Below are 14231 nucleotides of genomic sequence, written 5' to 3' on the forward strand. Positions count from 1 at the left end.
GTGCACGACATCACCCTTCGTGCTTTTACTCTCGTCCTCACCATATGAATCAACAGAAGCGGCACGACATCACCCTTCGTGCATTACCTCTCATAATCATGGCACGGTATCACCCTTCATGCATCATTCCTTACAATATCGGCACGGCATCACCCTTCGTGCATTAACTCTCAAATCATGACACGACATCACCCTTCGTGCATTAACACTCATAATATCGGCACGGCATCACCCTTCGTGCATTACACTCACTCACAATATTATGCACGGCATCACCCTTCGTGCTTTACACTCTTCCTCACCCAAACAATAAAAACAATACGTCCCGGCAAGGGAATCAACAATAACATCCCGGCAAGTGATGCAACTATAACCAATCTCGTTTTCTACAATTACTTTACAAAATGAAACTCAACTTGAGCCAATACTCAACAATAGTCAATTACCAAGGAACTTTCATAATCTTTGTTCAACATTAATAATTATCAACTTGAGCATGATCGATACATAATAGAGTCACAACAATCATGTTATAAGACCTACGGGCATGCTTGACACCAACGTATAGATACTCGTCACCACACCTATACGTCGTACTCGACAACAACACATAGCAAATAGACCACAACTCTTATTCCCTCAAGCTAAGGTTAAGCCAAACACTTACCTCGATTTCACGGACAAGATTAAGCCTCAACTATCGCTTTACCTCTCGGTTCCACTTCTAATTCGCTTGTATCTAGTCATAATTTACTTAATAACATCAATAAATGCTAAATAAACCAAATCTAATGCATGAAAATAGATTTTCCATTGATTTCCCCAAAAAGTCAAAACCCGACCCCGGGCCCGCTTGGTCAAAACCCGAAATTCGAACCAAAACCCGATCACCCATTCACTCACGAACTCAAATATGTAATTAGTTTTGAAATCGGACCTCAAATTGAGGTCCAAATCCCCAAAATTTGAAAATCCTAACTTCTACCCAAAAACACCCAATTTCCCATGAAAAATCCTAGATTTTGAAGTGAAAACATATAAAAAAGATGTTATAGATTGAAAAAAATAAGTGAGAAATCGTTTACCTATGAGTTAGAGAAGAACTTGCTCTTGAAAAATTACCCTTAGGAGTTTAGGTTTTGAAAAAGTTGTAAAATGAAGAAGAATCCCGTCAAAATCCCACTTAACAGGTCTCAGATGTCGCAATTGCGACCAGGGGTTCGCAATTGCGAACCCTTTGAAATCCTGTCATCGTCGCATTTGCGAAGGAATAGTCGCATTTGCGATTAAGGGAGTTCGAAATTCCCAGCCCTGAGGTCGCAATTGCGATAAGGGCCTGCCCAGGTTTGGTTCGCAATTGCGACACTTTGGTCGCATTTCCCAAGCCTGACCACTTCGCAAATGCGAAGCCCTGGGCAAAAATACCATATGCCAGTTGAAAATTTCCTAAGTCCAATTCACTCGGTGGCCTATCCAAAACTCAACCTGAGCCCTCGGGGCTCCAAACCAAACATGCAAGCAAGTCTAAAAACATCATACAGACTTGCTCGTGCGATCAAATCATTAAAATAACATCAACAACTACGAATTCAACCTCAAATTCATGAAATTCCTTAAGAACATTGAAATTCCCATTTTCTCAACTAAAGGTCCGATTTATACCAAATCAACTCCGATTCTTACCAAATTTCACAGATTCGACTTATTTATTATTTTAAACCTGTACCGGGCTCCGGAACCAACATACGGACCCGATACCATCAAGAACACGCATCATTTCATTTCAAAAAGCCTTTATATTTTCCAACAAACAATTTTCTTTAAAAATTCTTTTCTCGGGTTAGGGACCTCGGAATTCGATTCCGGGCATACGCCCAAGTCCCATATTTTACTACAGACCCTACGGGACCGTCCGATCATGGGTCCGGGTCCGTTTACCAAGAATGTTGATAAAAGTCAACTTTAATCAATTTAAAAGGTCAAATTCATTATTTTTCTTAAATTTCACATAAAAGCTTTCCGGAAACGCGCCCGGACTGTGCACGCAAATCGAGGTGAGACAAAAAGAGATTTTTAAGACCTCGGAACACAGTTTTGACTTCTATAACAAGTGATGACCTACAGGAAAGCGCAGTGCGCCTTATGCAAATTGTTTTCTTTTTTCATAATATATCAACCAGATACGTATATAATTGTAGAGCATAATTTAATTGAGGTCTTCCTAATGTGTTTTTACAGCGAAATAAAAACAACTTAAAACAATGACGTTCCAGTTAAGTCATTTTAGTGGAACAACGTTATTTTGGTATATATGTGGTTATGTCATTAGAGAATTCATTTGGATCGGGAATTAGCGGTGGACATAAAATAAATAAAATCAACAAAATCGATTGAATTTTGAAAAATAAATAAATTTATAACTTCGGTCCCTCAGTTTCAGTGGTTCGACTGTTTTTGGGAAAAACCTGAAATTTTTGAAAAATATTTGGGCGTCTTCGCCATCGTTCTTTCTTCAAGGCTTTGACAATCCAGCCCAATTTGCCCGAATCAATTAGTTTTACTCAGCCGTCTTTCTTCCTTACAATGTTTCATATTTGTCAATCACTTTCAAGCATAAGAAACTGTCTGTATTCTCAGTTTTAACATCTTCAATAAGTTTGGAGTTCGGTTTCGATGATATCAACAATATTAAATGTAGATAGTCACGTGTGTATTCTCATTCTTTGACTCTTGAATAATAAATCATGTTCTTCAACAATTAATTGTATGTAGATCATGTGTATCGACACGTTCCTTGGTTTAGTACATGCAATCTAATAAGGACCTTGCATGCTTACACGCTCCTAGGTAAAAATTAATAAAATTCGATTAGTTATTAAGCGGTAGTAGAAAATAGTAATATAAGGTAAATAATGCACAATTTATCCAAATTTATTTAACCCAAGTTTTAGTCAATAAAAGCGGTCGTGCTAGAATCACATGATTAAGGAAGTGCCTCACACTTTCTCCACGGTCAACAGAATTCCTTACCCGATCTCCTGTTTTCGTGGACTAATAAAAATAGAGTCAAACCTTCCTTTGACTTGGGATTCAAATAAAGGTGACTAAGAACACCAGCAAAAATCAATTTCAAGTGGCGACTCTATAAATAAGATAATCCCTACTCAAATTTATCAATTCAATTGGAAAACTCTTTAACTCACAATAGCACACATAATATTTTGCGGGGTAAAAAAGGGGTATGACAACACTAGCTATTCTGCTGGGGAACTATATAAGAATTTGAGCTTGTACATTGATTAATATTTGGCTTTTATTATTTTTGGATATAACTGTATTGCGAGCTTAATGTATTAATTATCGCTCAATTACTACTTTGATATTGTTTGTATTGTTGTCTTCTCTTGCACCCATCTGAGTCTTAAGTAATATTGTTGTGTGGACTGACCAACTCCACAAATTTTTCTGCCTGAGATAAGGCCAATGTGCAGACTTGCTCCAGGTGAAGGATTTAGTCATACAAGTTTAGGCGAGGAGAACCACCAGTAAAGCCGGAACTGATCTACGGCTGGTACGCTGACGCTCCTCGGCTTGGGTTGTCCGCCCGAGTAAGTCAGGTCTAGATACCTTCTCCTCCTGTAAGATTTAAAAACCTAGAAGAACAAGCCACATGTCAGATTATCACGAGTAAGATCGTTTTGTTGCATCATATGCATTCTACATAGCGAAGCTCGGCACAAGAACTGATTCGTACAGGACAGATATCCTCTTTGAGACCATCCGTAAAAGGAAAAAATGATCAAGTAACTCAAAAGATTTTCAAGCTGCGAGCTACAATAAATTATTTTGTCATCCAATAAAATGCTTTACTTTGCTGAAATTACATAAATACCGTCTAGGAGTACAATTTTAATATGAAATTCCTCTCGCGGACATTTGTTGTTTTGTCGTCGAGGGAGATAGCAAGTACAACGTAATTGAAACGACTTAAAATTTATTTATGTAGTCAATCTAATCGCAGGGAACAAAAATGTTTGAAGAAAAGAAAACTTATCTCACATTAATTACAAACGGTTTATTAGGCCTTTAGCCGAGATAATATAGACATAATATATACACATTTTTGTATGTTATATACAAAAAATATATAAATTTTATGTACTTTTGTGGCAACCGAATATAAATAATTTTTGTCTCTGTAAATGCCTAATTTTTGTTTGTTCTTTTACATTATATTTTAAATAATTATTATGTGTGTATTTATAAATTTTTGAATTAGATTATAGTTAAATAGTTTGATTTGGGGTTAAGGGATTGGGTTGATGCTTTATTAGCGGGGAAAGACAGGAGTGCCTATAAACTATAAAATATATACCCTGCTCTACCCATAAAGAATTGTACCCATTAAATTAAGTACAATCCCCTACCCATTTAATAAACAAACGAGTATCTCAAAATAACTACCACACGCTAATGCCCTACCTATAAAAACGCAAAAGCTGCTCAAAGTTTCAGAAAATTAGCGCACAAAAATTGAAATTTCTACCAGCATATGTTGAAGATTTGAAGATCGCCACCCTATTTTGAAGATCGGAAGTGTAAAATAACAGAGCGAAGATGCTGATTTCTCTTTAAAATTCGAGTTTATCTCCTTAAATTTTGTAGAAGCAGCTGATTTGACTTTGGAAAAGCTAAAACTTTTGATGCTCAAATTCGCATCTTATTTTTCCATTTTGATTTCGCAGATTACAGAAGTTTAGCGCTCAAACTTGTAACGACCCGACCAATCGTTTTGAGCTTTTGCACTTTGATCGCCAGTTCTCGGGCATGACTTGCCCTGTACGATGTATTATGACTGATGTAGACCGTTGGTTTTGGTTTTCACGGAAATCGGTATGAATTTGAAAGAACAGTCTCAGTTGAAAGCTTTGAATTTGAAAGGTTTGATCAAGAGTTAACTTATTTGTATATGAGCTCGGATCGGAATTTTTATAATTTGGTTAGCTTCGTTGGGTGATTTATGACTGAGGAGCGTGATCGGAACTGGTTTTGGAGGTCCGGTGTAGAATTAGGCTTGAATTGACAAAGTTAGTATTTTGGCGATTTTCGATTGATAGGTGAGATTTTGACCCGAGGGTCGGAATGGAATTCCGAGAGTTGCTGTAGCTTCGTTGTGTGATTTGGGATGTGTGTGTAAAATTTCAGGTCATTCGGAGGTGATTTGGTTGGGTTTTTGATCAAATGCGTGTTTCGGGAGTTTTAGAAGAACTTAGGCTTGAATTCGATGTAACTCGATGGTTTTAGTGTTGTTTGAGGTGTTTTGATGATTGGAACAAGTTTGAATGATGTTTTAGGATGTGTTGGTGCTTTTAGTTGAGGTCCCGAGGGCCTCGCGGTGATTTCGGATGGCTAACGGGAAGTTTGGAGTTGAAGAATATAGCAAAAAATGCAGCAGCAGTGCAGGTCCAAGTTTTGCCTTCGCAATCACGTTTGAGTCTCGCATTCGCGGAAGGTCGTTTGGTTGTCCATCGCGTTCGCGTTTCAGTGGTTGCGTTCGCGTAGAGTTGTTTGGCGCGTGAAGGTTCCAAAGCAAATGCTCTTCGCGTTCGCGGGAGAGGGGACCGCGTTCGCGTAGGTTCGGAAACCCAGGGCATCGCGTTCGCGAAGGGTAATTTTGGTCAGAGGAATATTTGTTCATCGCGAACGCGAGAGGGCCATCGCGTTCGCATAGAAGAAAAATCACAGCTGGGCAGAAGGGTTTTAAAATATTTCATCCGCGAGCCTAAGTTATTTTCCACCATTGTTGAACATTTTGAGAGCTCTTTGGGAGAAATTGAAGAGGGATTCGAAGAGGATTGATTGGAGGTAAGTTTTATGAACTAAAAACGTGATATTATTTGTCACGACCCAATTCCCATACCCGATCGTGATGGCGCCTCTCATGAAGACAAGGCCAGCCAACTAACCCAAATCCTTTCACTAATAATTATTAGACATAAATGAATAGAAGATACAACTTAATGGCATTAGAAACTGTTAATTACTACCCGACCGGGGTGTCACAAGTCACGAGCATCTAAGGAAACCTTAACACAACTACAGGCCAATAAATATATACAAGTAAAATTTCTGGAAAACAAAAGACAACATCCGGTGCCGCGAACGCTGGCGGTCACCTTGCTCAGCTACAATAACAATATCTTCAATCCGCTAATAACCCGCTACCGGGTGAACGATACCTGCAACTGCACTCGAGGTGCAGGGAGTAAAGTGAGTACTTCCAACTCAGTGAGTAATAAGAGTAAATAATAACTGAGAGGCAAGAAATCACGTAAGAGCACTCCATCATGCTATATAGAACAGTACAACCCTTTGAGAAAACAGTAAAACCGTGAAAAAATCCTTTAGAAAATATCTGGCTCAGTTTAAAAACCTCTTTTGAAAATATCCTTTTCCAACAGTCAAGCAAATGAATGCGTAGCACTCCATCAACAAATAACACCAGGGTATCTGGTAAACAGTGCAAGAAGTAGCATGGATGCCAATGATATGAGAGTGTTGAATGTCATGACACGTAGTACAAACAGGAACCAATGCATGAATGCAATGCAATGCACATGACCGCTGTGGCGTACAACCCGATCCATTTGGGTACCCGCGCTCACTATGGGGGTTCAGACTCCGGAGGGGCTCCTACAGCCCAAGCGCAATATCATCATAGTATCGCTGCGGCGTGCAGCCCGATCCATATTCAGTCCAGATCAATGCAAATGAGCCACTCGGGCAATGTCAAGTAATATCTTTTAACTCAAAACATCAGAAAATGCAATTTAAGTCTTTAAACTTTAGCAATATGACTGCACATTTCAAAACTGTGTTTAACTCAGGACTGAAGTCATTTAACATGCTAAGTGTCATGAAAACAGCAATAATAATCCCTAAAGGATTCAAATAACCGGCACGAAGCCCAAAAAATGGCAATCAGCCCAAATCACGATAGCATCAAGCATGTGTTAGTCAATTATGCAGTAAAATCAATAACCGGGACGGACCAAGTCACCATCCCCAACGGTGCTCTACCCCACGCTCATACCTGGCGTGCAAGTCACCACAATACAGCACTATGATGTGCAAATTCGGGGTTTCAAACCCTCAGGATATCATTTACAAGTATTACTCACCTCGAACCGGCGAAATCTCTAGCCCGCGACGCCTTTGCCCCTCAAATCGGCCTCCACGCGCGTCGAATCTAACCAAAATCAGAGCGAATACATCACAATATGCCAATGGGACAATACCCAATCGAAAACAGTCGAGAAAAACTAGCAACAATCTCGAAACTAGCAAAACCCGAGCCCGAGCCACACCTCTCAAAACTTAACGAATTAACTATCACTGAGTCCTCGTCTCGCCACGACGTCTACACATACCAACTTTTAACCTAAAACTANCCAACTTGGCTCGAAGCCATATATCAAGCCACACTTAACAACTCATAACACTTTTACTCTAATGATGCCACAATGTCATAGTGAGATTAAACTCAAATCATGCACAAGTTTTGTGAAAATACAGATCATCTAGTACCGTAATCCTCTACACATCTCGCATTCATCTCTACATCAGTTGAGTCCACTCTCCTAAGCGACCCAAATTTCCAAATTACAACACGTACCTTTCAGTTACACATGGGACCTTCTAACATACACATAAGGATCATACCACTTAAGAACACTCCGCAGGAGATAACCCACCTGCTTCGCCTCAATTTAGTACTTCAACATACCTTTCACCATCATATACGTTACTCAGTCATTAGTCTTCCTGAGTCCGAACTCATACCGCCGCATGCAATGCACTTCACTTCCCAACTAGGAGGTACGACAATGTTCTTCACGCGCCCATAATTCGGGCTACACATCAATCCACAATAGGAGTCGAATCACTTAACAGTTCATCTATTATCCTGCAGACTTCTTCGTCACTACCAAGTCATATAATTACATCTCGCAGTACTAACATACTCATCACATGAATGCCAAACCGCCATTCCGGCTAATAGGGGCAATACTGAACATATAAGTTCAAAAAACTTACTCACACAATCAGCACCTCGGTGCTCAAGCCATAGGCAAGGATCCGGCCTCAAGTCCTCCAGACTGGCCCAACATCAAACTCACGGAGATTACATCTCGCCCCTTGATCGGGGAATCACAAACCATCAAGGCACATATAATACTGAGCGCTCACGTGCGCATATAGACGTGTGGAAGGAATTTCAAGAGTTATATCTCAAGCTGAATCAAGTACGCACGATAAGAATTCCAAGAATGGGAAGTTTTCCTAAAGGTTCTGCAGCCTCTCGAGGATAAATACAGACGTCTCCGTACCGATCCGCGAGACTCTACTAAACCTGCTCATGACTCGTGAGACCTAGTAACCTAGGCTCTGATACCAACTTGTCACGACCCAATTCCCATACCCGGTCGTGATGGCGCCTCTCGTGAAGACAAGGCCAGCCAACTAACCCAAATCCTTTCACTAACAATTATTAGACATAAATGAATAGAAGATACAACTTAATGGCATTAGAAACTGTTAATTACTACCCGACCGGGGTGTCACAAGTCACGAGCATCTAAGGAAACCTTAACACAACTACAGGCCAATAAATATATACAAGTAAAATTTTTGGAAAACAAAAGACAACATCCGGTGCCGTGAACGCTGGCGGTCACCTTGCTTAGCTACAATAACAATACCTTCAATCCGCTAATAACCCGCTACCGGGTGAACGATACCTGCAACTACACGCGAGGTGCAGGGAGTAAAGTGAGTACTTCCAACTCAGTGAGTAATAAGAGTAAATAATAACTGAGAGGCAAGAAATCACGTAAGAGCACTCCATCATGCTATATAGGACAGTACAACCCTTTGAGAAAACAGTAAAACCGTGAAAAATCCTTTAGAAAAATCTGGCTCAGTTTAAAAACCTCTTTTGAAAATATCCTTTTCCAACAGTCAAGCAAATGAATGCGTAATCAGATAGTGCAAGTCCGCACATAAGTCAGCCCCTCAGGCACAACACTCCATCAACAAATAACACCAGGGTATCTGGTAAACAGTGCAAGAAGTAGCATGGATGCCAATGATATGAGAGTGCTGAATGTCATGACACGTAGTACAAACAGGAACCAATGCATGAATGCAATGCAATGCACATGACCGCTGCGGCGTGCAGCCCGATCCATTTGGGTACCCGCGCTCACTGTGGGGGTTCAGACTCTGGAGGGGCTTCTACATCCCAAGCGCAATATCAATATAACACCGCTGCGGCGTGCAGCCCGAGCCATCCATATATCCAGAAATCACTATAACACTACTGCGGCGCGAAGCCCGATCCATGCTCAGTCCAGAAATGCACATAAGCCCCTTGGGCAATAATAAAATAGCAGTTCTCAGTTCAAAACGTCAGTAAAATATCATTTAAGTTTCCAAATCATGAAAAATGGCTGAATTTGCAAAACAGTATTAAAACCCTGGACCGAGATCAAATAACATGCAAAGTAATGCAAAAACAGTGATATCAATCCCCGAAGGATTCAAATAATCGGCACGAAGCCCAAAACATGGCAATCAGCCCAAATCATGATGATAACAAGTAGTTTCAATCAAATACGTAGTAATTTCATCAATCGGGACGGACCAAGTCACAATCCCCAACGGTTCTCTACCCCACGCTCGCTATCCGGCGTGCAAGTCACCTCAATACAGCACTATGATGTGCAAACCCGGGGTTTCAAACCCTCAGGATATCATTTACAAGTATTACTCACCTCGAACAGGCAAAATCCCTAGCTCGCGACGCCTTTGCCCCTCAAACCGGCCTCCACACGCGTCGAATCTAACCAAAATCAGAGCGAATACATCACAATATGCTAAGGGAACAATACCCAATCGAAAACAATCGAGAAATAGCAGAAATCTCGAAACTAGCAAAACCCGAACCCCGGGCCCACTTCTCGAAAAATTACGAAATTTACATCACCGGATTCCCCGTCTCACGAAATTACGAAATATTACATATAAAATTCACCAAAACCAGAGTCCATTTGACCACTCAAATCCCTAGTTTAACTTCCTTAAGTTCCAAGCCCTAACCTCCATTTTTACCCTTTAATTCCTTGGGTTTTCAGTGTTAATCCATGTTTATACACAATAATATCATAATCTAAGTCCAAGAATCCATACCTGATGATAGCTCTCGAAACCCTCTTCAAAAATCGCAAAATCTCCTTAGTCCGAAGTCCAAAATGTTTCTTCTCTTTCAAAATCGTGAAAACACTGTTCACTTAAACCCAGCCAGGTCTCCGCTTCTGCGGTTGGGATACCGCACCTACGGTTCTCGCTTCTGCGTCAAAATAACCGCTTCTGCGGTCTAACTTAAAATCCCCAGGACCGCTTCTACGGTCGCAAACCGCTCCTGCGATGTCCGCTTTTGCGGACTGCCTCTCGCTTCTACGGAAATTGCCAAGCCCTCAAGGACCGCTTCTGCGATCGCTCACCCGCTTCTGCGGAACCAGCGCCCAGGCCTCTTCACCGCTTCTGTGGTAAATCCATCGCTTAAGCGTGTCCGCTTCTGCGGTCCAAGACTCGCAGAAGCGAATATACCAGTTGCAGCAGGCTTCAGCAATATGCAAATTCCAAAACTCTCCGTTTAACCATCCGAACTCACCCCGAGGCCCCCGGGACCTCAACCAAAAGTACCAATACATCCTAAAACATCATTCAAACTTTTCCAATCATCAAAACACGTCAAACAACGCTAAAACCATCAAATTACATCAAATCCAAGCCTAAATTCTTTAAAAACTTCCGAAACACGCATTCGATCAAAAACCCGACCAAACGACGTCCGAATGACCTGAAATTTTGCACACATATCCAAAATCACCTAACGAAGCTACATCAACTCTCGGAATTCCATTCCGACCCTCGGATCAAAATCTCACCCATCAACCGGAATTCACCAAAATACTAACTTCGCCAATTCAAGCCTAATTCTACACCGGACCTCCAAAATCAATTCCGATCGCACTCCCAAGTCAAAAATCATCCCCCGAAGCTAACCGAATCACCGGAAATCACATCCGAGCCTTCTAACTCATAAGTCAACGTCCGGTTGACCTTTCCAACTTAAGCCTTCCTTAAAGAGACTAAGTGTCTCATTTCCTATCCAAACCAATTCAATTCAACTATAACTCACTCGTTGCTGATAATGAAACATGAAGAAATAGTAAATGGGGGAAACGGGGCTGTAATACATGAGACGACGGGTCGGGTCGTCACATTATTGCGAAATTAACCTAGAAATTCATGGGAATTTAACCAAAAATGGAAGAAACTAGGGCTTGAGATTTTGGAATTTTAATTTGGGATTTGAGGGGTCATTTGGACTCCGATCTTGGTGTTCATTATATGCATAGACTCGTGGCGATATAAGGAATCTAATGATGTAAAAATTTCTGAGTTTCGAGAAGTGGGCCCGGGGCTCGGGTTTTGCTAATTTCGGGATTTATGCCCGTTGTTGATTGTTTTCGCTTGGGCTTTGCTCCCTTAGCACATTGTGACGTATTCGCTATGTTTTTGGATAGATTCGACACGCGTGGAGGCCGATTGGAGAGGCAAAGGTGTCGCGAGCTAGATGTTTAGCCGGTTCGAGGTGAGTAATGATTGTAAATGATATCCTGAGGGTTTGAAATCCCGGTTGCACATCGTAGTGCTATATTGAGGTGATTTGCACGCCAGATAGCGAGCGTGGAGTAGAGCAACGTTGGGGATTGTGACTTGGTCCGTCCCAATTGATGATTTTACTGTGTAATTGATTGAAACTTATTTGTTATCATCATGACTTGGGCTGATTGCCATATTTAGGCTTCGTGCCAGCTATTTGAACCCCTTCGGGGATGGTTGTTGATATTTCCTCACTGTTTTGATTTTATACTTGAACTCAGCCATGTATTTTTTTCACTGTTTTCAAAACTCAGCCAAGTTTACTTGCTTTAACACTTAAAATGATATTTCCAATAATAATTTGGGCGGAGCATCATGTTTATTGTTGCCCGAGTGGCTTATGTGATTTTGTTGACTGAGTTAGGCCGAGGGCCTGTATTGTGAGGATACTTTTGGATCGGGCTGCACGCCGCAGTAATATATATATATATATATATATACCCTCCCGGAGTCTGCACACCCCCAGTGAGCGCCGTCAAAGATAAATGGATCGGGTTGCATGCCGCAGTGATATATGGATCGGGCTGCACGCCGCAGCGGTACTAGTACTGTTCGATGTGTTTACTTTATTTCATTTGTCTGCCATTATCTGTTGTCTGTGTTACTTCACGGGGTATTTACCTGATTGCCTGGCATTATCTATTGAGTGAGTGTTGTGCCCGAGGGGCGGATTTCTGTGCTTATCTGCACTAATTGTTTTGCATTCATTTGCATAACCGTTGAAAAAGTCATTTTCAAAAGAGGTTTGAACTGAACTAAGATGTTCTCTAAAGATTTCACAGCTTCACTGTTTTTTTTCTCAAGGGGTTTTATACTGCTTCTATACAGCATGATGATTTGCCTTACGTGATTTCTTACTGCTCAGTTATTATTTACCTTTATTACTCACTGAGTTGGAGTACTCACTTTACTCCCTGTAACTTGTGTGCAGATGTAGGTATTTATACACCGGTAGCGGGTTTTGGCTGACCGGCGGCAGAGTTATCGGAGTTTAGCAAGGGTGATTGCCAGCATTCGCAGCGCCGCTTTTCTCCCTTTCGTTCATTAGTCCTATTCTGTATATTTCAGACCTCACAGTTGTATTCATACTTTAATAAATGCTCGTGACTTGTGATACCCCGGTTTGGGCTGTGTCGGGTTGTACTTCCGCTAATTATTATCATTAAATCATACTTAAACTGCTTATGAACTGTTCAACTATTTTTAAAAGGATGAATTGGGTTTAGTTGGTTGGCCTTGTCCCCACGAGAGGCGTTATCCCGATCGGGTCTGGGTTTTGGTCGTGACAAAACTTCTAAAATTTTAGCTGAAAATTCTGTTCTCAGTTTGGAGATCTAGAGATCTGAATCATAACAGCTGATTTGATTTCGAAAAAACTTTTGTTGAAATTCAGTATTTGACATCAACACTGTTGAAATTTGTATTGTCGAGATTCAATTTTGGACATAAAAGTAGTTATAACTTCAGAATCATGGAAAATATACCAATTCTGCTGCAACACTGTAGAGAATGGGATGATAACCATAATTTCATAAACTTTCATGTTGATGCAATTCTAATAAAGACCTGTTGGAAATTTTAACAACTTCTCAGAGAAATTGCAAAGCAGCTGCAAAAGGACAGTAACACAATAGTTATTCAATATGCTATTGCTCAAGGATATCCACCAATTATAATTTGCAGTGATATGAGTGTTAGTGTTTACATGGAATTGAAAAAATCAAGTGCAGGGATGACAACACCCCCACTATATGTGTCGTTTGCTAAAAGTACTATAGCTGCAAGCACCTCCAGTTTCGATGTTGCTATAGCAACAATTTCATCAGAAATTTTACAATTTGAAAGCAGTGATATGATTAGTATTTTTGATGTGCAAGAAGGAGATGACACTAGTATAGAACTTGATGATGCAAACATCATAACCGATCAATTTCATCAAAAAGTTAAAAATAGATAAATTTACAAAGACAAGAACCTGCTGGCTCTCGTTATGAAACAGTATGCCGTTTGAGAAAATGTTAATATCGGGTTAATAAATCATGCCCAAGAAGGTTCATCTGCATTTTTCAAGTAAAAACTATATGATACCTATATAGTATNATCCCGGTAGTCACTAAACAGTGTCGATGCACACGATCTACAACCACAACATAGTCTGAATATGAGAACTTCCGGTCTCCAACTCCATGCAGCACACCAATCACCATACCCGATTCCAAATTCCACCTTACGAATACATGCACACCTTTAATACCCAATCATTCCACGATAGATACTCAAAATTTTTCCCTGTGCCACCAAGCAAACCCGAATGCCACCAGTTGATCCAACAAGAAAATGCCGCATTACTACCGAAGTATCATCAGTTTAATCATATTACCCTTTTTCTGAGACATATACTCTCGTCAAATCACTTCCAATTAGCAGTACCATTTCCT

Source organism: Nicotiana attenuata, unplaced genomic scaffold, assembly GCF_001879085.1.
Source record: "Nicotiana attenuata strain UT unplaced genomic scaffold, NIATTr2, whole genome shotgun sequence".
Classification (NCBI taxonomy): domain Eukaryota; kingdom Viridiplantae; phylum Streptophyta; class Magnoliopsida; order Solanales; family Solanaceae; genus Nicotiana; species Nicotiana attenuata.